At 53.4% G+C, this 21,781-nt stretch overlaps 1 protein-coding gene across 11 annotated transcripts in view; it reads left to right on the forward strand.

The window, feature by feature from the left end:
• The window catches only part of TNS1 (tensin 1), a 194,019-nt gene that overhangs the window by 124,775 nt on the left and 47,463 nt on the right, over positions 1 to 21,781 (forward strand). The gene's annotated exons all lie outside the window — the stretch shown is intronic.

The raw sequence follows: 21,781 nt of genomic DNA on the forward strand, positions 1-21,781 counted from the left end.
ATATATATATATATATATATATATATATATAACAGCTAATATTATATATTCCCAATATCATGTAATAAAATTGTATTCACGGATATAACTTAATACCGGCACTCCAGCTGATTTAAAGTGTACGATTCAGTGGGTTTTAGTATATTTGGGGCTGTACAACCATCACCGTAACCTAACTGTGGAAACTTTTCATCGCCCCCCCCGCCATTGACAGCCACCCCCCATTTCTTGTCCCCATCCCCAGCTTCATCTCCTTTCTCTCCTGACAGATGTGAATGTTCTGCAGATTTCCTGTAAATGGAATTATCCAGCACGCGGCTTTCTCTCACTGAGCATAATACTTTCAGGGCGCATGCATGTTGGAGCGTGGGTCAGTGCTTTGCTTTGGTTGCTGAATAACACTCCATTTATGGCCACACCACAGTTTGGTCATACATATCTCAGTTGACGAATGTTTTCTTTGTGTCCACTTTTTGGATATTTTAAAGAACACTGCTGTGGACATTCGTGGACCAGTTTTCGCGTGGACTCTGGTTTTCACTTTTTCTTGGGTAGATACCTAAGGGTGGAATTTATGGGCCATAGGGTTGCAGTATGTTTAATCATTTGAGGACCTGCCAGACTGTTTTCCAAAGTGGCCGCACCATCTTACATCCCCTGAAGATTCCAGGGTCTCGGCGTCCTCACCGCCTCCTGTCTTCGGGGCTCTAGCCGTCCTAGTGGGTATGAAGTGGGATCTCACTGGGGTTTGGGTTTGCATGTCCCTCATGATTAATGATGTTGAGCTTCTTTTCACATGGTAACTGGCCACTGTAGATGTGTTTTTAGAGAAATGTCTATTCACATACTTGGCACACTTAAAAAAATCCTTTTTTTTGTTTGTCCATTTGCTGTTGAGTTGTAAGTTCTTTATCTATTCTGAAGACAGGTCCCTTATCAGATCAGTGATTTGCGGCTGTTTTCTCCCCTTCTGTGGATTGTTGTGTCTTCCTTCACTTGATGCCCGCGGGTCTCTCTGCAGTGCTTTGTGTGCTGATCGCCAACCTTACTCCCGGCGTGAGGCGTTCATCTTCCCGGGACCTCTGTCACAACTGAGATCCCAATACTTCCACGTTGACATCTGGTTGCAACTCGGGTTCCCATTTTATAGATGACGAAACAGGTAGGAGCAGAGAGGTTGGGGGCCTCGTCCAAGGTAGTGTCCTGAGTAAATGGTGGAGGCAGGACTCCAGTGTGGGGGTCGGGAGCCAGAGTTAGGGATCGATACTCCTTCCTAGTATTTAAGGATCTTGATTGAAAAGATTATTCATCTCCAGCCCGAAGTGCTTTCGGCTGCTTGGTCTGATCGCTTTCCAGCCCTAGAGCTGGTGCTTCAATGGGCCTAGGAAAGCGGCCCCATGACACAGAGAGGGAGGCCACGTCTCGGATCCCTGGATAGCAGAGCAGGACAGAAGTGCATGACTTCTGCCCCCGCAGTGCCTCAGTCACCCACATGGCCCCATGTCCCTTCATCTCCCCGAGGCCAGGCGGGGTGAGGGAGGGTAGCCCCTCCTCCAGAAGGTGGCCCCTTTGGGTTGGGAGTGAGACAGTTAGGTAGCGAGGGAGCATAGCCCCTGTGCCCACTCTGGAAGAACACTTGTGCCCCATGCTGAATATTTGCCCCTGACCTACTTTCATCGGGTTTAGCTTTCTTGTCTTCTGAACTTTTGGGGAAGATGTGGGAGGAACCAGGAAGAGAGGAGTGCAAGATTGCAGGTGGTCCCAAATAATTCACGAGGAGGTTCCAGGGATCCCAGAGTGATGTGTCTGCCTCATATCTCTGAGCAGAGGGTTTTAGGGGGTGATCGTCTGACCGAGAGCCTGGGGTTTGGCGCCAGACTGATTTTTGTTGGGGAAATCCTAACCTGGTTGCTGGAAAGGGCAGCCCTTCTGGCATGTGACTTCAGGGGATGGGGTTGGGGGGACAGGGATGGGCAGAGAGGGAGAAATTCACAGCTGCTGCAGAAATCTTCTGTCCCTGTTCTGTCATGTCCTGTAGGACACAGGGCTTAGTCTGCAGCAGGAAGGGTTTGAGTTAGCCACCTGGTGGAACTTCCTGGCTGTGAGAGGGGATCAGCTGTGGTGGGGAGTTGGGTCCTTGTCCTCTTGGCACCCTTGGGCAGAGATGTCAAGAGGCAAGGGAGATGGGTCTCCATGTGGGATGGCCTGCACAGACATAGTGACAGAGGCAGGGATAGAATGGCTTCTTGAGGAGGACCTGGTACCTTCTCTTCCCCCAGGTGGGGGGAGTCCTCTCTCTTGACTTCCTGCAACGATCAAGAGTGCTGAGAATCCAAATGCAAAGTCGGCCTGACCTTGTGGGTAGAGAAGATTACACCACTGACCCAGCATCTGCCAGCCACCTGCTTAGTGGGGCGAGGCGGGGCTTGTCCTGGTGCCCTCAGACCCTTCTTTGGCTCTGTTCTGCGAGGCAGCTGGTAGGCGGGGAGAGTAGTGTCTGCCCGTGGAACATTCAGTAAACCAATACCCTCTGGAGTGAATGTGCCTTCGGTCCTCTGTAATCTCTGCCATCGGGTGGAGGTTGGAAGGCCGGAGCCACACTCGGAGCGGACCAGAGCTCCTGGCCAGTGGCCTGGGCCGCACGTCTGCCCTCCTGCTTTGCTCAAATATCCAGCTCCAGCCAGGGCTGGAGGAGAGCACTCTCCCCCTCCCCCACCTTCTCCTCCTCTGCCAGACCTGTAGACAAGTGCAAGTTCGCTAGAGCCCGCAAGACCCCATATACCGACTCTAACTATGTCCAAGGAAAGACATTGAAGCTTCCATTAATCAGATCTTGCTTCCTCCCCAGCTGTGGCTTCTTTTCACCCATCATCCCTCTTGCCCTCCTTCCCTTCTTCCTTCTCTCCCTTCCTTTGCTCTCTCCTTTCTTTCCCCTGAATCCTTACCGATCACCTCCTAGGTGGTGGGCACTGCGCTGGCCCGGGCGCTACAGATGCTGTAGAAAGTCGTGCCCTGGAGTTGCCTGCAGACAGAGTGGGAGGGGGTGCGGCACCACCCGCTGCGTCCCAAGGCCACGCCGAGAAGGATCTCGGCCAGGGCCACGGCTTCTCAGGAGAGAAGCAGCTACGGTGATGCTCAGAGGGGGACAGCCCTGCAGAGGGGCTGTGTTTGTACTGGGTCTGGGAGGGAGACGTGGCATGGAGAGCAGAATTGTTTCCCAATCTAGAAGTGGCATAACAACATTGCGCCAAGGCTAGCTAGCGGAGGGAAAGAAAAGCAGTCGATTCAGACTGACCCCGCTCTCACCACTGCTGTGGTCCTGGGGTGGGTGAGTGGGATGCTGGAGCCCGTGAAGGTGGGAATGTTGGAAAGGGTGGAGGTGAGGGTGAGGGGAGCGCCTAGGGAGCCGCATACCGGGGTCCAGGAGGGGAGTGAGAACCAGGAGAGTCGGAGAAAAGACAGCACAAAATCACACACACAAAAAGCACAGAATCCTGCTGCAGATGAGTCTGTTTGCCTTTTTTTGACCTTGGGCAGCTAGGTTAGCCTTTCTGACCCTCAGTGTTCTCACCTGTAAAGTGGGGCAAGGATGGCACTTCTCCTCTGGGGCCGGGGATTACATGAGATCATCTGCGGGCGCCTAGGTCTGTGCCTACGCACACTAAGTCAGCGGTTCATGTTTGTTGTTACTGATACCACTACTTGACCTTGGGAGCTATTTTATAAAATGCTTCCCGGAGTGCAAGTCAGTTCATTTTTTGGTGATCGTAGGTGTTGACCTGGACTTTGAACCTGGACCTCTGGCTACACGTTCCGTGTTCTTTCTACCATGCGGAACCAGGTGTGGGTGTCTGAACCTTTTCCCTGGCACCCTCCAAACACCAGGTTCCATTCCCATGCGGAGCTCCTCCCTCTGCTCTGGGGTTGGGGGACTTGTGAAGGTCACACCCATAGCTGGGGGCAGAGCCAGCCCTAGCTCCCAGGGTCTTTTCAGGGTCTTCACCTCCATGGGTCCTGCCTCCCTGGCTCCAGTCATCCGTGATGCCCAGGCTATGGGTTATGGTGACTGCTGGCGCAGGCCTAACGTTTCTTCTTTCTCTTCCATTTGAGAAAACAGAGTGCAGGAGAGTGAGAATAACATGATTGTAAGGGTAACCTTGAATCCGCTCCACTGACAAGAAAAAAAGAAAAAACAAATTGCCTGTGTTCTCTGGTACATGGACTGTCCTCAGTAACATTCACTCATTCAGTCAACAAATATTTCACTGAGAGCCTACTATGTGCCAGTCACTGTTCTAGATACTGAGGATATAGCTGCGAGCAAAACAAAGAGCCTTGCCCTTGTCATGATTATATTCTAGTGGGAGAAGAGAGACAATGAAAAAAATTTTAAAGACATGATAAGTAAACGAGAGAGCATGCTAGAAGGTGATGAACACTCTGGGAGAAAATAGAGCAGAATAAGGGTGGTTGGGGGGGGTTGAGGGGTGAGTTGAAATTTTTTAAAGCTGATCAGCCCAGCCCTCACTGAGGAGGAGACATCTGAACGAGGACTTGAAGGAGGTGAGAGAGTCAGCCAAGAAAATATCTGAGGAAGAGCATTGCCGGTAGGGGGGCAGCAAGTGCAAAGGTCCTGAGGCAGCAGCTTGCCTGACACGTAGGCTTGGGAAGCATCAGAGGGGCCAGTGTCACTGCAGTGAAGGCTGTAAACAGTGAGGTCAGAGGTAATGGGGACCAGGTCATCGGGGTTTGGTAGCCATTGCAAGGATTTGGCCTGTATCCTGAACTTTTTCATCTAATGATGTGTCATAGAGACCCTTCCATAATAGTTTGTAAAGAGCCATTTTACCTTTCTTCAGTTGTATCCCTTCCACTGTACACTTGTTCTGTGTTTTATTTAACTGGTATTTTATTTAACTGTATTTAAGTAATATGGACATTTAAGTTGTTTCTGGTCTTTTGTCATTTTTGAAAATGCTGCAGAGAATAACCTCGTACGTACCCCATTTTGGTTTGTGCAATTCTATCTGTGGAAGTGGAGTTTGTAGAAATGGAATTGCTGGGTGAAGAATACATGTCTATGTAATTCTGATAGTGCCACAGTGGCCTCTGTAAGGGTTGTATTGGTTGGCACTCCCCACCAGCAGTTTGGTTAGGGACTCGGAGGAAGATCCACCTCTGCCTTCTATACGTACGCTCCATATGTGAGACACTATTGGGTACCCATCATTTCCTGTACTTCTCAGGACCCTCCTGTGAGCTGACTAGTCTTGTCCCTATTTCACAGACGAGGAAATAGGCACAGAGAGCTTAAGTAACCTACCAGTGTTTGCATAGCCAGGTGGGTGTAGAGGCTGGGATTCTGATGCCCACCTTTTCTCACCGTGGCTTCACAGGGGCAGGGGTCTGAGGAGCTCTGGCCCCCTGCCCCCTGCCCCTCACGAGTGAGCATGTGGACCTAGCAGCCTGGGTTTCAGAGGGTTTAAGACTCCTGAAAACAAGAGTTAAAATGGAAAGCCTGCTTGCCTGGCTCTGCCATCACTGCGCCTGCCTTCTGGAGACCCTTGCTGGCCAGCAGCAGGCTGTGCAAGGAGGCTGTCCTGAGGGACCTGGAGCCACACAGGCTAAGCTGGCCTCCCCGGCCGTCCCTCCCCTCATCAGCCCCGGTGGTGAGACCTGGCAGGCTGTGATCCAGCTAATTCTGCTCCAGGTGGGGCGCTCCCTGCTGCTTTCTGCTGCGTCAGCTCGCTCCCGGGATTGGGTTTCAGCATTTCATCGATGAAAATAAATCAGCCTCTTTATTGCCCGGCATGGCCCTCATGAGCTCTGCAGCCGGGCGTGTACTTCCAGATTTCCTGTAAGTCACTATTTCTGTCCTAGCCCCCGGGGGCCCTGGGGCTGCTGCAGAAAGAGCCTCAGATGAGCTTGGAGCCCGGAGCCACCTGGGTGGGACCAAGCAGGAGAGGAGAATCAGGCTCAGTGCCTGTCTGAGCATTTTCTCTGAGCTGGATCTTCGAGCATCTAGAGCTGACCAGGAGTTCAGGGGTCATCTGGTTATGCTCTCCCACTGCACAGAGGAGCACCCTGAGGCCCCTCAAGGATCACTCCTTAGTACTCTGGCCCCTGACTCCCAGGCTACTGCTGTTTGCTACTGGACAGCCTTTTTTCTAGGTCTGTTTATTGTGCAGTGGCGGGTTAGGGATATGAGGACTGAGTGGGAAAGAGTGGGATTTAGCTGCTGCAGGCTGGGCAGAGAGATCTGACATCCAGGAGAACTGTCTTGCCTTGGGGGGACATGAGAAAGGAGAACTGGTGGCAGGACTGGATTTTCTTGAGGTTCCTTCCACCCCACACATCTGTCTAAATGGGGTGAGTGACCTTGGTTCATGGCCGTGGGGGAACAAGGCAAATTCTAGAGCGCTCCGACAAGGCCCCAACAAGGTTCTGTGTGCAAAGGGGACTCTGGAGTCTCGCCTCAAACTCCCTTTTCTCCTGCCCCTCCCTTTCTGTGCTCAAGCATTATTTGCAAGCACAGGACTCTCTGGCAGGGACGTGGGGCGTCCTGCCTCAGATGGCAGACCTGCTGGGGTCTCTCTCCTACCCTCCGGGGCCAGGGCCTATCCAACCCCCGGGGGCTTTATCCAGGCCACAGTGGGACTCCCTTGTCTGGGAAGCAGCTGAGGAGCTGTAGTGGGCGGGCGCCAGGAGCTCTGACTGCCTTGCTTATCCTGGACCGCCCGGCCTTCACATCCTTACGGCTTGTCAATGCCCTGATGCTTGTCAGAGACTTTGCCTTGGGCTGCTCTGATAGCTTTAAAAATTGTCAGCAGCAAAGTGTTCTTTGATGTTTGTTCTCCTCCTTCTCCAGGGGCAGTGAGATCAGATTTTGATATGAAAGCTCAAAGCTGCTCAGATCTTTTCTTCTCCCTTCCTGCCTCCCTGCCCCTCTCCCTCTGTCTGAACACTGCTTGCAAACCTTCCAGAACCAGGCAGGCGCTCTTCATGTGACACAAGGAGAAAAAGAAGCCTGGGGGTAGTGCCCTGGCTCCTGCGTCCTGTCCAGGTCTGTACCCCATGGTTCTGTAGCTTCTGTGGGTCAGGAGAGTCACTTCCAACTTGTCCCTCTGTAGCAGGGACTGCCAGCTTCTGGCCACACCTGCTCAGGTGTGTGAGCTCATGCACATTGCCTAGCAGACCCCCATGGAGATGCCTATATGAGCCTCCCTAATGCTGATGCACATGGATGGACCCATTTGGGAAAGGACCCATTTGGGAAAGAAAAACTTCCATTTGGGTTGCAGAGACCCAACCAGTTTTGCCACCTACACCCATATCCATACGCACTCAGGCAAAGAACCACACAGACCCCTTTGCATATACTCAGCGCCTACGCAGAGAACCACAAAGGCCCCCCACTCGACATACACCCACCACTCATTCACAGACCCACATAGACCTCTACCCCACCGCATGCCCCACAGTGGTGATGGGGCTCTAATTATAAAACTGCATGGCCAGTCCGATAACCAGTAGTTATGTGTGGTACTTAATGGGCCTGTTTGGGGTCAAGAATGGGGATTGATCCCTAATTGCAGAGATGGGTTCCTTTGCGTGAATTTTGAACCAGCCCTATAGTGGTTCCCTACAAGTTTCCAGGAATGCTTGGAGCCCTGGAAGCATCATTAGGCTACATGCGTAAAAGCCCTAGGGGACCACCTGTTTTGGGCAGGTTGTTCTGAACCAGCATTGTGCTTGGTTGTCACTCTCCACTCCCTTCTTCCTGATGGATGCCTCTGGCTCTCCCCCTTTGCCCCTCCCTCTCCTTCCTTCTTCCTCTCTGGGAAGCAGAAAAAGCATGACCCTCAGAGTTAGATTGGCCATGTGATCTTAAGCAAGCCACAACTCCCAAGCCTCAGTTTCTTTATCAGGAAGATGGGGACGATAGTATCTCCCTTGAAAGGCACTTGTGGAAGCAAGTGTGAGAGCATCCGTGGAAGGGCGGACACACAGTAAATAACCTGCCATCCCCGTTCTGTGGCACTCTCCCATTCTTCCCGGGTCCTCAAGCTCTGCAGCCCCCTCCCCATTTCCCTCCATCCTTCTCCAGGTGGTCATGCCTTGGGAGGCTGTAAGAGTGGGGAGAGGCAGGAGGAGGTGTGTGGGTATGCCCCTGACATTTGTCCCACCTGGACATCTGCCTGCGTGTTGACAGTTCCCTTCCTAAGTAATCCTCTGGCACAGCCGCTCCTACCCTCTTCTCAGGGAATGCTATCCTGAGCCTGGTCCTGGGTGGGGGGGCACTTGGAGACCCTGGAAGGCCTGGGCCGTGTGAGGGGTTCCCAGAACCTGCCCTCCCTCCACCTCCCTCAGCTTCAAGGTCAGCCCTGCCTCCCCTCTGCGCTGGGCTGGAAGGCGGGAGGAGGTCCTGGGGAGGTCTGTGGACATGTTTTCATCCCACACACAGTGTCCCACCCCACCGGGCAGCAGGCCTCTCGCTGTGCTCCCCCTTCGCCCACCTGACGTTCATTCAACCCCTCGACGCTCGGCACACCCGTGCCTTTCTCCTCCTCATGGTTCTGCGCAGAACCAGCTCTTTTAGAGCTCAGAGTCATCTTGTTCTTCTCTTGCATTTTACCACTTTGGAGACTGAGGCCCAGGCAAGGGAAATGACTTACCCAAGGTCACGTGGCGAGTCAGCGGCACAGTGGGGACTGGAAGCCAGGACTCGTGAGTCATAGCGCCGAGCTTTGTCTCTCACACCCCAAACTCCCTCTGCCCTCAGGCTGGCTCACGGAGCCTCAGCTGCGGCACACCTGAACTTGGACTGGGTAATTGCTCGTTGCTGGGCCCCATCCTCTGTGCTGTAGGATGTTTAGCAGCATTTCCACCCACCAGATGGCAATAGCATTTCTTCTAGATTCGACAGCCCAGAATATTTCGACATTGTTCCACGTTCCCTGGGGAGGAGGGGCATATCACCTTGGAGGAGGACCACTGGCCTACCTGTCCTCAGCCCTTTGCCTCTGGGGCCTTAGCTCTCCCGCGTGTACGGTGTGAGACAGCCCTTTTCTCTTTTCCTGCTTCCTGTTTCTCTTCCAGGATCGGCTGCTTGAAAACCAAAACACTCAGCCATTTTATTCCTTAAGAGAAAGAGTACAAAATCCAGGTTGGGGAAGATGCTTCCACACCTGCCAATGAAAAGAAAGCACTGGGCGGGAAGGGGGCTGAAGGAGGGGACAGAAGGAGACTGGGCTCCCTTCCTCCCTGGAGGACCCTTGGTGTGATTGAGAGGCCCTGCGGCACCCCACCAGCCCAGCTATGGGGTCTGCAGGCCAGAAGCTCATCCTGCAGGGGATGGAGCATGCGTTAGATTTGCATGTGGATAGTCTTTCTTAGCTGTAGAATTGCCCTTAACTATTCTACTCTGTTTGCATGGCCAGACCCAGAGACCTTTGAGGGTCTAACGTAACAGGGTTTCTGGTGCCCTTTGGGCATCCCCCTCATGGTGTCTGACTCAGCTCTGGCCGTGGAGAGAATTTTCTTCTGGGAGCTGGGGGCCCTGGGTGGTTAGTCTCTGCTCCAGTCCCGGCCCAATATGCAAGGGTAGGAAAATTCCCCTGCCCTGAGTCTTGGACCACATCAGGGTGTGTGTGGGGGAGCCTGATGAACTCAGGATGTCCTCTGGGTTGACCATGCTGAGACTATAGGGATCATCAGCCTGGGCTGGCAGCCCACAGCTGGGCCTCGTATGGCAAATTTGGGGTCTCCAGTACTACTGAGCATCTGAGGGGCTCCAGAAGGTCACTGGGTCATGTCCCTGCTCTAGAGCTTGTATTTCATGAAACTGTCCTGCCCAGGGCTGTCTCAGGGGACAGGGCACACCCAGCTGCCTCGGAAGAGTGAACAGTATTTTCATCTCTCAAGCTTAGCTTCACCCATCTCCCATGCAGAAAGATGTTTGCCCCAGCTATTTGAGAAAAAAAAAATTTTTTTCTCAAATAGAAAGTGGTAAAATTGGGTATATCCTTTTTCAAACCAGATCTACCACACCCCCTGCCCAGTACTTTCCTGTCTGTGTGAAGGCAGCTGAAATCTTGCCCCTGTCCTCCCCCCACCCCATGCGGAAGCCATCTTGGGAGGCGGGAGAGGGGGTGGCATTTTCCGGCCTGCTGTTGGCAATGACCAAGCTGGACAGTCTTGGTATTTATTAGCTGAGCAGCGTCATGTTCTCAGAGTCCGGGCTGTTTCGTTTGATGCCGTGATTTTCGAAAATGGAAAGGGCAAGGCACATGATATGCCCTGAAGTTGAAGCATCAGGCATGCGCATCTGCACCCCGGGGGTGATAGGGTCACCAACGTGTAGCTCCACCCAACGTGGAGCTGGGTTAGGGAATGAGGAGGAGAAAGCAGAGGTCATGGTCATAGTTGTATATATGTGGCCACCTCATTGAGAGCATCTCTCTGTGCTGTGTCCTGTGCCAAGTGCTTTATATGCGTTATATCAGTCTTTGCAGTACCCTCTGAGATAAAAATACTAATGTACCCATTTTGCAGATAAAGAAACTGAGGCTCAGAAAAATTAAGGAATTGGCCCAGGGTTGCACTAAGTTAGTAAGTGGTAGTGTCTGGAATCAGAGCAGTGTCTGCTTGATACCCTAAGCCCGTGTTCTTAGCCACTGTGTTCCTGAGTGAGAAGGGCTGGGTATAACAGGCCTCATTATTAAAGGTATGGTGTCCAGAAAGTGGGAGGTGATAGGCCTATGGGGCTCCTTACTGGTCAGAGAGCCACATGGGTTGTTTGTGGGTCCCTTGCTTCAGAATGATAAAAACCGCTGGAAGCGAGTGCTCAGGTAGGGAAGAGAAGCAAAGGGAAGGTATGGTGTGGTGGGCTCAGGGACTTCAGGCTGGGTCCAGGGGAGACCGGGCCTGTCAAAGAAGAGACTTGGGAGGACATGCACACATTTAGTATCTAAAGAGCTCTCATGTGGCAGAAATTTGGCTTGTCTGAGCCATCCCATAGGGCACCATATGGCCAGTTAGTAGAAAAACAACAGGGGGCTAAAATCTACTAATTACAGCCATCGAAAGATGAAATGGGTGTTTTGGGGAAATAGTAAGATTCCCCATAACTGAAAATAGTTAAGCGCAGCTAGTATTAGTTTTTCCCAAACCTGGCTGCCTCCCATTCTCAGCTGGGCAGTGTTTTACAGTTCAGATTTCCCAGGCTCCACCTCTCACAATTCTGCTTCTGAAGGTCTGGGGTGGGGCCAGGGGATCAGGGTTTTTATAAAACTCTCCCCAGGGCCTTCTGGTGCAGCCAGTCCCTAGATGGGAGTAGAGCACCATAGGATGGAGTTGTTACTTCCAGGGACTGTGGTGTGGTGGTGTTTCCAAAGTGTGGTATGTTGGCCAGGTTGACAGTTACACATAAGATGATTTTAGGTGCATTTATTTTAATGCATATTAGAAGAAAAAAGAATAGACTTTACACTATATGTATATATGATTATTGATGCTTAGAACTACTTGAACTTAAGTTTATTTTAACAATTACAAAATTTTGTTTTATTTTATTTTTTTAAAATTACAAAATTTTATAAAAATAGTGTTTATGGGATTCACAGATAAACAAGAGGGTTGTATGCAAATAAAATATCCGTTAACCCTGATGCGGGTGGGGGTTGAGTAGGAACATGGGTGGACAGGAGCTTGGGGTTTGTTGGTTAGTCCCAGGTGGCTCTGTGGAGATAGGTGGATAATTGCAGTAGTTTGTCCAGATTGTGCTCTTCTAACAGTCCAGCCCTGGGAAAATTGGAAGTCCTCCTGCCCCCAGTTCTGGAAATCCACTTCTCCCCTCCCCATTCTTTTTTTTTTTTTTTTAAGATTTTATTTATTTATTTGACACACAGAGAGCGAAGAGAGGAAACACAAGCAGGGGGAGTGGGAGAGGGAGAAGCAGGCTTCCCGCCGAGCAGGGAGCCCGATGCGGGGCTTGATCCCAGGACCCTGGGATCATGACCTGAGCCCAGCGCCCCCGTGTAATGACTGAGCCACCCAGGCGCACCTACCCTCCCCATTCTTAATGGCTCCTGTGAATTCTGTGGTATGGGGCGGTGGGGGGGGAACCTCACCCATCTTGTCCCTGAAGATGCAGTTAAGACAGGACACTCGATACCATGTTTGCTCTTCCTCTTATTTTCTTTCTTTACTCTCAGAAAAAAGCAGCGAGAGAGTGAGTGATAGGGAGGGGGCCAGGGTTGAGATGTCGGCTCAGGAGAGGGAGGAGCAGGTGATCTGTACCTGGCATGCCTCTCCCTTCTGAACCTGCAGTGCCCAGGCCTGGCTGTGGAGGGTCTGGGCACCGGGGTGGGGGTGCTGCAGAAGCACTTTGGGGTTGCAAACTAACTGGGGTCCTCAAGGAGACAGCAGGCCCTAAAGCCCCTATGGGGCTGGCTGCAGACCCCAGGCCATCTCTTACCCACTCTGGGAGCTGGCTTGAGACATTCACTGGATGTGAAAATAAGTCACCAGCATCGTGCACATAAGAGTTAGGGTCTGGTGTCCCACTGTCAGGGACTTCTGGCACTTCTTAGGGCATCCAGGATCGTGGTGGGGACTTTGGGCAGCTCTCGTGGTTTTGGCGGATGGGCCTGCTTTAGGTCTGGGTGCTTGGGGGTGAAGGTGGATGTCACTGACACTCTGAGAAGTTATTCTCTCTGCCATTCATGATCTTTATAGATTGGAACCAACTAATACCGATAGCTAGTCAATTGGAGGCATCCTAAGTGGCCTGGTGGCTCGATGTCCTGGGCCAGATGCCCACTTGGCCTTCCCAAAGTCGGGCCTCAAGAACTGTCAAGGTTGCTGGGCCAGAATCCAAAGCTTTTCCCTGAGAATGTAACTTTGGGCCACCTGCCCGCCCCCCCCTTCTCAGAGACCTGCCTGGGTGACACCTCGGTTCCTCTCCTCAGGCCTGTTGTCACCTCTGGGAAGTACAGGGGCTTGTAGGGGTTTTTTTTCTACTCGTTTTATAAGCCAAGGAAGTGTCCTGGCTCCTAGACTCTGCCCCGTGGTGGGGGTGTGGGGGAAGGAGGGGGAGAGGGAGGGGAAAAAAGATTTCCACCTTATTGTTCAGCAGCTGGAAAATTGTTGTCATCTGTTCTGCCTTTCATTTGCTGAGAGTGGAAAAAAAATGTGGAAAAATTTGGGGAAATAAATCTCAGTACCCTCGTCGGAACTCTGGCCCTTCCCGCCAGCATCCCGCCAGCATCCTGGCCACTCAGCTCCCGGGGCCGGTCTTCCCACTTCGCTGGGCACCGGGGCCCTGATGGGTCTGGGCCTGGGGCCGGGCCGGGCCGGCCGGGCAGGGGCAGTTGCTGGGCTGGTCTCTGCGCCTCGCTCCGTGTGGAGGGCTTGGGAAGCCACTGTGATGTCATTCAAGAACCGCATAGCTACAGGATGATAAGTGAAGCCCTGGGGACCCAGCTGGCTGAAATTACAGACAGAGTTTTCTCCCACTGGCTTCCTATAAGCCAGAGCGAGGCCGAGCTGGCCGGGAGGGGGAGAGCGAGCGGAGGGAGCGAGCGGAGGGAGGGGTGGTGCGTGTGGACCGGGCAGGAGGGCCGGGCGGGCGGCGGCACTGGCCCCTCCCACCCCTGACAGGCTGAGTGAGCCCGAGCTGGACGCAGACTGCCTTGGGGCTGTAGCCATGGAGGAATTATTTGAAACTTGAGGCACAAGGAACAGAGAGCAAATTAGAGCAGTTATTCTCCTCCCCTTTCTGCCTCTCCGTCCAAAGGGTAAGTGTCCGTGGGGCATTTGTGTGGGTCCTTGGGTGGCTCTCTGTTGGACCTGGGGCTGGGGGGCTTCTGGGCTCGGGCACCGGGATCTGCCGTGGACTTGGCCCCAGGAAGCGCGGCTGTGGGAGGGGAATGCATGGGGCCGTGGCCCGTGGCGCTGCCTTTGGAGGTGGACCCGGCTGCCCTGCTCCTGGCCTCGCTGCCCTGGGACTCGGAAGAGCCACTGCCTCATGTCTGAGGGATGGCTGAGTCTGTGGGTGGGGGGCAGTGTGTCTGAGAGGGCCACGATCTTTGGGAGTAATGGTTCACAGAGGATGAGGATGGGGTGGCGGGTGGAGGGAATGTGGTGGCGGCATGGCGAGCCCCTGAGACACTCCTAGTGGGACGTGTATTCAGGGCACCCCCCATTCTGTGGTCTGAGCTTTGCGGGCCCCCCAGTGCTGACCATTCCCCTGTGGACCACCCGCGGGCTCCCATTCCTGGCTTTCCCCCAACATTGGCAAGGCTTGGAGTGGCTTGACCGTCCTACTGGCCAGGGATCCCCGAGTGTCCGGGCAGGCGCCCTGGCCTGGCAGAGAAGGACTTCGGTTGTTGTGGGCTTGGGTGCTATTTTTACTGTCCCGAGTGCCTGTGATATCTGGTGCCCAGAGAGGCTGCGGGCAGGGAGTGGGAGTGCCAGGCTCTGCTTATAGCGCCTGGCATGGGAGCTGAGGGCCAGGCTGGAGTCAGGAGGCTGGCCTTGCAAGTTCACATTTGCCCCACAGGCGTGGGCCGTCCTGTGACCTGGGCAGGTCCTTCCATGCCCTGGTCCCTCGGGTCTGAAATAAAGGTCAGGATTGAGTTTTCTGTCCCTGCTCCTTCTCTCTGGAGGAATTTAAGTAAGATGGTATCTGTGAAAGTACCGTGGGTCCTTCCTGAGGAAGGCCTGGGGACGCATCTGTCATCAGCGCTCCATGAAGCCCCATGTATTATATTGGGAGGTTCTTGGTCTGCAGCCATGGTTGCCCCCCTGTCCCCCCAGACTCCAGTCATCTTCACCTTGAAGGCCATTAGGAGAAAGAGCAATGAACCTCCCTGCGCTGGGTGACCTTGGTGGGGGGGGGGGTCCCCTGGGCCTGCTGAGTGTCACTGTCCTCCTGTAAAATGAGGGGTGGGCAGTGGATTCACTGATGCCCTGAGACGGTTCAGCTAGAATCCCCATGGCGTTTGGAAAGCTCTTTTGGCTCCGCTGACTTCCTGGAGCCACTGGAGACAGGAGCAGCCCATGGGGGAGGCTCTCTTTCCCATTTCTGTTTGAGTGCTGACTTCCTCCATCCTCCAGGCCCGCAGGCTGACGTTCAGTCCAGGGCTCCATTTGGACATTGGGCCTTCTCTCTTTCTTGCCACAGCAGAATGATGGAGGTGGCCACCCACTACCCCCCCACCCTCCCCGGGGCCACAGAGGCAGGTTTGTGGGTGACTCTGGTGAGGTCACTTGTATGGGGCACAAAGCCACCTGTTAAAAGGTGGACAGCAGCCTTGAGAAGAATCTTATTTCTCTTTGGTTCAGTCTCTGAGAAGGCAGTGGGTTCCCTCTGAGTGCTATTAAGCAGGAAGACAGGCAGGTGTCTGTTGGCCACTCTGGCCTCATCTGTCTCCGTCCACAGGGCCTGACACCCCGTGCCCATCAGCAGACACCTCCCAGTGTGAACCTAAGTCTCTTGGGCTGCACCTGTTGCCTGCTCGCTGCCATCCCAGAGGCTGTGTCCCCTTTGTGTTCTTCCCCTTCAGAGACTTGGGGACTTCCCTTCAACCCGAATTCTGCTGACCTTCAGAGTCCCTGACGAAGCCCATTCCCATCTGGAGACGTTCCAGAGCTCTCTGCAGCTGTGAGAAACAAAGAGCTGCCTTAGTCCCCGGCTGCCTGTGGGATGGGAGGTCGGCACGGGTGGAGGCCAAGACAGTCACAGTCAGGGTCACAGGAGATCCCTGCCACTGTTGCCACGGTGTCTCTAGAGGACCCCAGGCCATGCCTGAGCCGTGGGGCTGAGGTTCTGCACACCCCTGTCCATCCTCATCTCCTCACACTCCCCTCCCTCGGGCAGGTCGCAACTCAGTGGGCTCCTCTGGGTTGGACCCCAATTGTGCTCCTCCAGCTGGAAGATTTTCCTTTTTTATGTGTTCTCCTGTTTCTCTTGGATGCAGCCTGGCATTCTTCATGGAGTCCCGGGCAACAGAGAGGGATCGCCAGAGGCAGCACCCTGTTGGATGCCTACATTTAAATTTAAGATCCATTGGTGGACTTTGAGGTGTCCATTCACCCCCTGCAATTATGTGCACAATTTGTGTTTGTGCATTTTAGGGGCAATTATCAGGTATGGGCTTTCATCAGGTATCCCAAAGGGTCCTTAGTCTATGAAAGTTAATGTCCACTGGCCTGGAGTGGGGCTGGGGAGTCCTCTGAGGGACACCATGGGGCAGGCTCTGGCTCAGGACCTCCACTGTGCCCAGCCTGGGCGACCAGCTGTGTAGAGTCCTCCTCTGTCATGATATTTTCTCTTTTCTCTTTCCTTTGGGAGAAGCTTGGGTCCCCCCTGAACCTCCGATTTTTCACATCTCTGGATGGCAGCAGAAGAGTGCCTCGGTGGCTCACAGGACTATATATAACTTCTTGGACTATTTAATGTGATGCAAGAGGCATTTATGAAACATGCAATGTGTGCCAGGCCCTGCTTCTGCTGAGCTGTCCTATAAGCCATGCAGGTTATGCATTAAGCTCCAAGAGGCACTGTTCACATAGACCCTATCATGAAGGGTCCCCTCTGGGAACCAGGCACAGGGGGGGCAAAGGCTTTTCTCGAGGAGCCCCCAGCTTAGTGGGAGGACAAACATGAACAGCAGTAATGACCAGCCAGTGGGTGATTTGTGTTACAGGAGTTGTCTGCCCAGGGCAACAGGAACTCAGAAGAGGTTAATCTCAGTCTGGAGGGCTGTGAAAAGGGTTAGGTTGTGGGATGCTTCCCAAAGAACTTCAGGCTGAACTTGAAGGAGGAGAAAGGGGTTTTCCAGGGAGCTTGAGAGTTGTGGGGAAGAAACATGAAGAAGCATCTTTCAGGAGAGGGAACAGCATGTGCGAGGCCCAGAGTAGAAAAGAGCATATGGATAGTATGAGGAGTGAAGGGTGTTGGGGGTATTGAGGACAGTGAAGGTCAGGCTTTAAGCATTTGAATCTCACTCCCCAGGCTTGGAGGCCAGGCTCTGTGTGGTTAAGTGGTTGATGCAAGTGGACTTGCCATTAAGATGGGGACCATCCTTCTGAGTAATGGTTGTATCTGGCACAAGGGGTTGAAGGGGTGCTTCTCCACTGTCCTCTCTCCAGAACCACATTCCTGGGACCTTCCTGGTACCCAGCCCCATCCTCTGGCTCCCACATGCTGCCCCTCAATAGCCCTGGCCCTAACCCTGGCCTGGCTCCCTCCATGGCTGAGGGAGAATCTGTGACGAAAGGGTTCACATGTCCAGGCCTTGCTCTCTTGGCTGCTTCTTGGCCAAGCCTCAGCCCTTGTCAAAGCTCACGTACTTCCTAGATGCACGCGCATGGCCTTTGATGCCCCACTCCCTGTTTAAGGAGCTGAGATTCCCTTTGGGTGTGCTGGGGCCCCGGTCTGCCTCTAAACTACCTGTGTCCAGGGTGGGCGTGATGCCTCTTCCTATTGGCACTCCTTGATTTTCCTCTACATTGGTTGGTTATCACTCTGTTCTGCATAATATATTTTAATGAGTTGCTATTCTGCTGGACGTGGACCCAAAGGACTTTTTATCCTGAAGGGCCCCATCCTGAAAACCTTAATAAATCATTCACTATTCAAAACAGGCCTGCTGGTTGGACAAGGAAGGGTCGCTCCTCGCTGACTCATCGCCAAAGGAAACTTCTTTCTTGGAGTCAACCAGGCTGGCACCTTTTATTCTGCATGGTTGGGCCATCTGTCCTGACCTCTAAATAAGCGAAATTTCCACACTAGACATTAGTAAGAGAAGTAGGGGTCCTTCATCTCAGAGTCCAAAGTGCTGGCCACTGGGGTCAGGGTTTCTCAAGATATCATCCACCTATGTGAGCCCCAGAGCCTTGGGAGAGTTAAAATACTGCTTTTTGGCCTCGCCCCAGGCCTATGAGTGAAAATCGTTGAGGGTAGGGCCCCAGCATCTACATTTTTAACAACCCCCGGAGCAGATTCCTATGAACATCAAAATTGGAAAACAACCACCCTAAACCCAGGTCACCTCTTGCATCCCATCGTTCTTCCATTCTCTTTGCAGTGTGCGGGATGCACACATCTCCCCTTCCCTGCATCCTGCCCATATTGTGCTTCTAGCACCACGCACACCTCCATGGCTTGCTGGAGGGAGCCTAAGGAGTAGGTCCACGTCCAAGTCAGCTGGGGATTTTCCTCAGAGCTTTCCAAAAGCATGACTCGCACATCTGGATTACGGCCGCCGTGGAAGAAGGGCCTCTTGGTGCAATGAGGCTCAGTGTTGAGGGTGGAGCTGGGGTTTGGAGCTGCTGCTGGGGGAGCCAGGAGACATATTCAGACAAAGCGAGTGGGGCCTTGAAGGGACCGTGGGCTTCTCGGCTTCCCTAGAGAAGCGGCCGGGGAGACGGCCCATGAGACAGGATGTTCTGGCCGGCCCGCTCGTGGGGCTGCGAGCTCCCCCCTCTGGGCTGCTCGCAACCTGTGTTGCCCTTGCCGGCTGTCCTTCTGCTCAATTTTCACCCATGCGGGTACCCCTGGCCCCGATCGGGCAGGTTCCTCCTCTGTCCCCTGCTCCCTGCCGCACTGGGCGTCCAATGCGCTCTCACCCGAGAGGATTTGGCTGAGTTGGCCGTGCCCCTGGAGTCTGCTGGAACTGAGTTGGATCTCATGGCCTCTCGGCTTGAGAGCCTCGAAACCATCTCCCCCCACCCTCTCCTCTGGCTCTGTTTCCCTCCTCCTCCTTGCTCTGCCTGCCTCTCTCTTTTGCCCTTCCTGCCTTAATAGATTGAAACCGACGTTGTGTTCCGGCTTCTTGTGGTCCTGCTAAGTAGCACTTAATGTGGCCGCAGTGGCCCGGCAGAAGGGGAGGACGAGCATGTGTGTGTGGGGGGTGCGCTTCATCTCCGATGGGAGGAACAGGGGTACCTGCCACGCTGGGTCACTCCAACGCACTGGGCTCTCAGAGGAGCCCTCCCGGGGGCTAGACAGACCCGGGATGGGCCTGGGTGTCCTCACGGTCCCCCCTTGATGGGAAAAGGAAGGCCAGTGAAGGTGCAGGACAGCCCGGAGCATGGGGCCAGCACTCGGAGTCAGGAGCAGTGGGCTCCTCCTTGGAGGACAGCAGTAGACATTTCCATTTGTATTGTGTGAAAAAGATTTAGTTAAACAATCTACACTTCTTCGATTTTCTTGCTCAGCCTTGGCGGCCTGGCAGTTACTGTTCCTGATGTAGCTGCAAACAGTGGTCCGTGCGGGGGTAAATTACATGGCAGAATAGGTTTAATATCGACGTTGTCAGAATCAGTGAAGGGGCCAAAAGGGGCAAGATGTCAGGTGCTGGTAATCAGTGTGAATTCTTCCTCCCTGCCTCCCTCGGGGGATATGCTTTTGTAGCTCTCTTGCTAAAAGCTCTTCTTTTATGAACCCAAGTGAGATGCGGGGGTGCGTCTACTTTCTCCCTGAAGGAGAGAATACTTCTTGGTTTACGCTGATTTGTACCCAGAGGTTCTCATTGCCCCTAAGTGTAAATGGGGAGCCTGTTGGACACTCCACCCTTTGCTTTGCTGTTCCCCCCACTTCCCAGACCACATGAGCATGAACTTGGGAGGTTAGGGGGTGCAGGGGATGGAGGAGCTCCCTGGCCTCACAGCGTGAGCTTCGGAGTGGCGCCAGGGCCCAGGAGTGGGCCTGCCTTCTCTGGGGCCAGCCGCTTTCCAGGCACAGTGGGAAGGAAGGACAGCCCTTCAGCCTCCCACTGACTGGTCTAGGGGGCCCCCCTCATGGAAATCACCCCCAGAAATCTGAGTGGAGGAGAGCTCTTGTCTTCGACGCTTTCCCCCTATGGAAGCCACCATCTGGGGTCTCTTTTTTTTGTGTAGCAAGGAGCCCAGTTCTTTGGAAGGACACAGCATGAGGGGCAGCCTCTCTCCTTCAGTAGCTTCGATACCTTCAGGGGCAACGACAGGCCATTTGGAAGAGGCAGGCATGCCTGTGCCTGCATCTCAGCAGCCATTGGGGGCCCCAGCACAAGGAACAGATTGCTGGAGATTCAGACCTCTCTCCAATTCAGACCAGCCCCATCCCTGGGAGCCCGTGGCTGCGGCCACACTCTGGCCCAGTATCACTTGGGACCTGCTGCTGGCCAAGGTCCCAAAGCCCCAGGGAAAACTGGGGACAGAGAGATGGTTCTGGAGAGTTAAGTGAATGGGCAGAGCATCCAGCCCCCGGGGGGTGTGTATGGACGATGTGCCTCATTAGGCCTCGCTGTGCTTGCTCCCCGTGACATCATTTGGTCGGCCTGTGGTTTGTGTGTGTGTATGTTGATCAGGATGTTCCTGTTTTGTGGTTGTCTGATCACTTGTTTTTGGCTGTGGGCTTCTGTATGAGTGTTTATTTTTAGAGGCTGCCACTTCTGGCCTGAGGGCTGATCCTTGGACATGGTAGGAGCTTGTATTTTTTGAAATGATTGTGGCTTTAGATTTAAGTATTTATTTTGGGGTTATTGTTGCCTTTTATGTGTTTAATTTATTCTCTGTGTGTGTGTGATATGAGAGACAGTGTGAAATAATAAAAATTGAATGGTTTTTGAAGTTCTGATTTTAAATTAGTTTTGCTTTTAATCTAGTTTTATTTTAATTAAATCTTAAATTAGTTCTGATTTTAAATCTAGCTTTACCAGATACTGTGTATCTGCAGATAAATGGTTTCACTTCTGTGAACCTCACTTTTTCCCATCCTTAAAGTATAATACTCCCTGACTCGCAGGATTAGAAATAATGTGTATGTAAAGTGCCTTGCAAGGTGTTTGGTGCCTCGGGGGCCCCTATCTAGTGGACCCCAAGAGTGTACCAGGGTGTTTGATTTGGGTGAATTCTGGGTGTTTGACTTGGGTGATTATTAGTTGGCGTGTGTGTCTCTGGACGTCTTTGTGTCTGGTTTTCCTGTGTGTGAATGGTGGGTGTGTGTGACTCTTGGTGTCTGGCTGGAGTCTGTGCAGTATTTGGGAGGGGGCTTTCTTTTCTTGCCAACTGGGGGCCTGCCTTGGAGTGAAGGGAGGGGAGGGGCTTCTGTATGTGTGTGTGTGTCGGGGCTTGAAGCTGAGCTGCTGACTGTACAGGGTGTGAAATCACTGAGTCCCTCTGGGTGGGGAAGTTCTTCGTTCCTGAGTCAGCCCTCTGGCCCTGAGCCATCCAGTGCTCACTCTTTCCTTTCAGAGAAAGTATTGCTCATGGGGTCCCCAGACAAAATGACACAGGGGACACCCCTCCCTGATGAGAGCATCTCCTTTTGTGTTCTGGATCCCTAAGATGCTTCCCCTGCCCCCCTGGTCTCTGGATCCTCTTTCCAGAATTCCACGAGCCCAGCGTTCCAAGGGAAAGCATGTCCCCTCTGACACGGGGACTGCTGGCTTTGCTGAACCCCATCTTGACCCAGTACTTTCAGGTCCTTGGGAAGCTGGTGAAATGCCAGGGCCAGCCTTTGGACAGGGCATCTTGCTCCCAGACCCCCCTCCCCGCCCGCTTAGGCTGCACTGCCTGGCCCTGAGAGCTGGGTGTTGGGGCCCAAAAGCCTGGGCTAGGAGTCCTTTTGTCCTCCTCCCCCACACCCCCTGACCTCAGCTCTGTCTTGAGTGGTGCGGGGAGATTTTGAGATCCAGGGAATGGAAGCTCTTCACTCCCTCTGGGAGAGGCGAGGGTGTCCTTGCCTCCCACTGACGTCTGCTGTCTGTTGTTTGCCCTCCGGCTCTCTTGC

Source organism: Mirounga leonina, unplaced genomic scaffold, assembly GCF_011800145.1.
Source record: "Mirounga leonina isolate KUSES-001 unplaced genomic scaffold, KU_Mleo_1.0 Mir_151, whole genome shotgun sequence".
Taxonomy (NCBI): Eukaryota; Metazoa; Chordata; class Mammalia; order Carnivora; family Phocidae; genus Mirounga; species Mirounga leonina.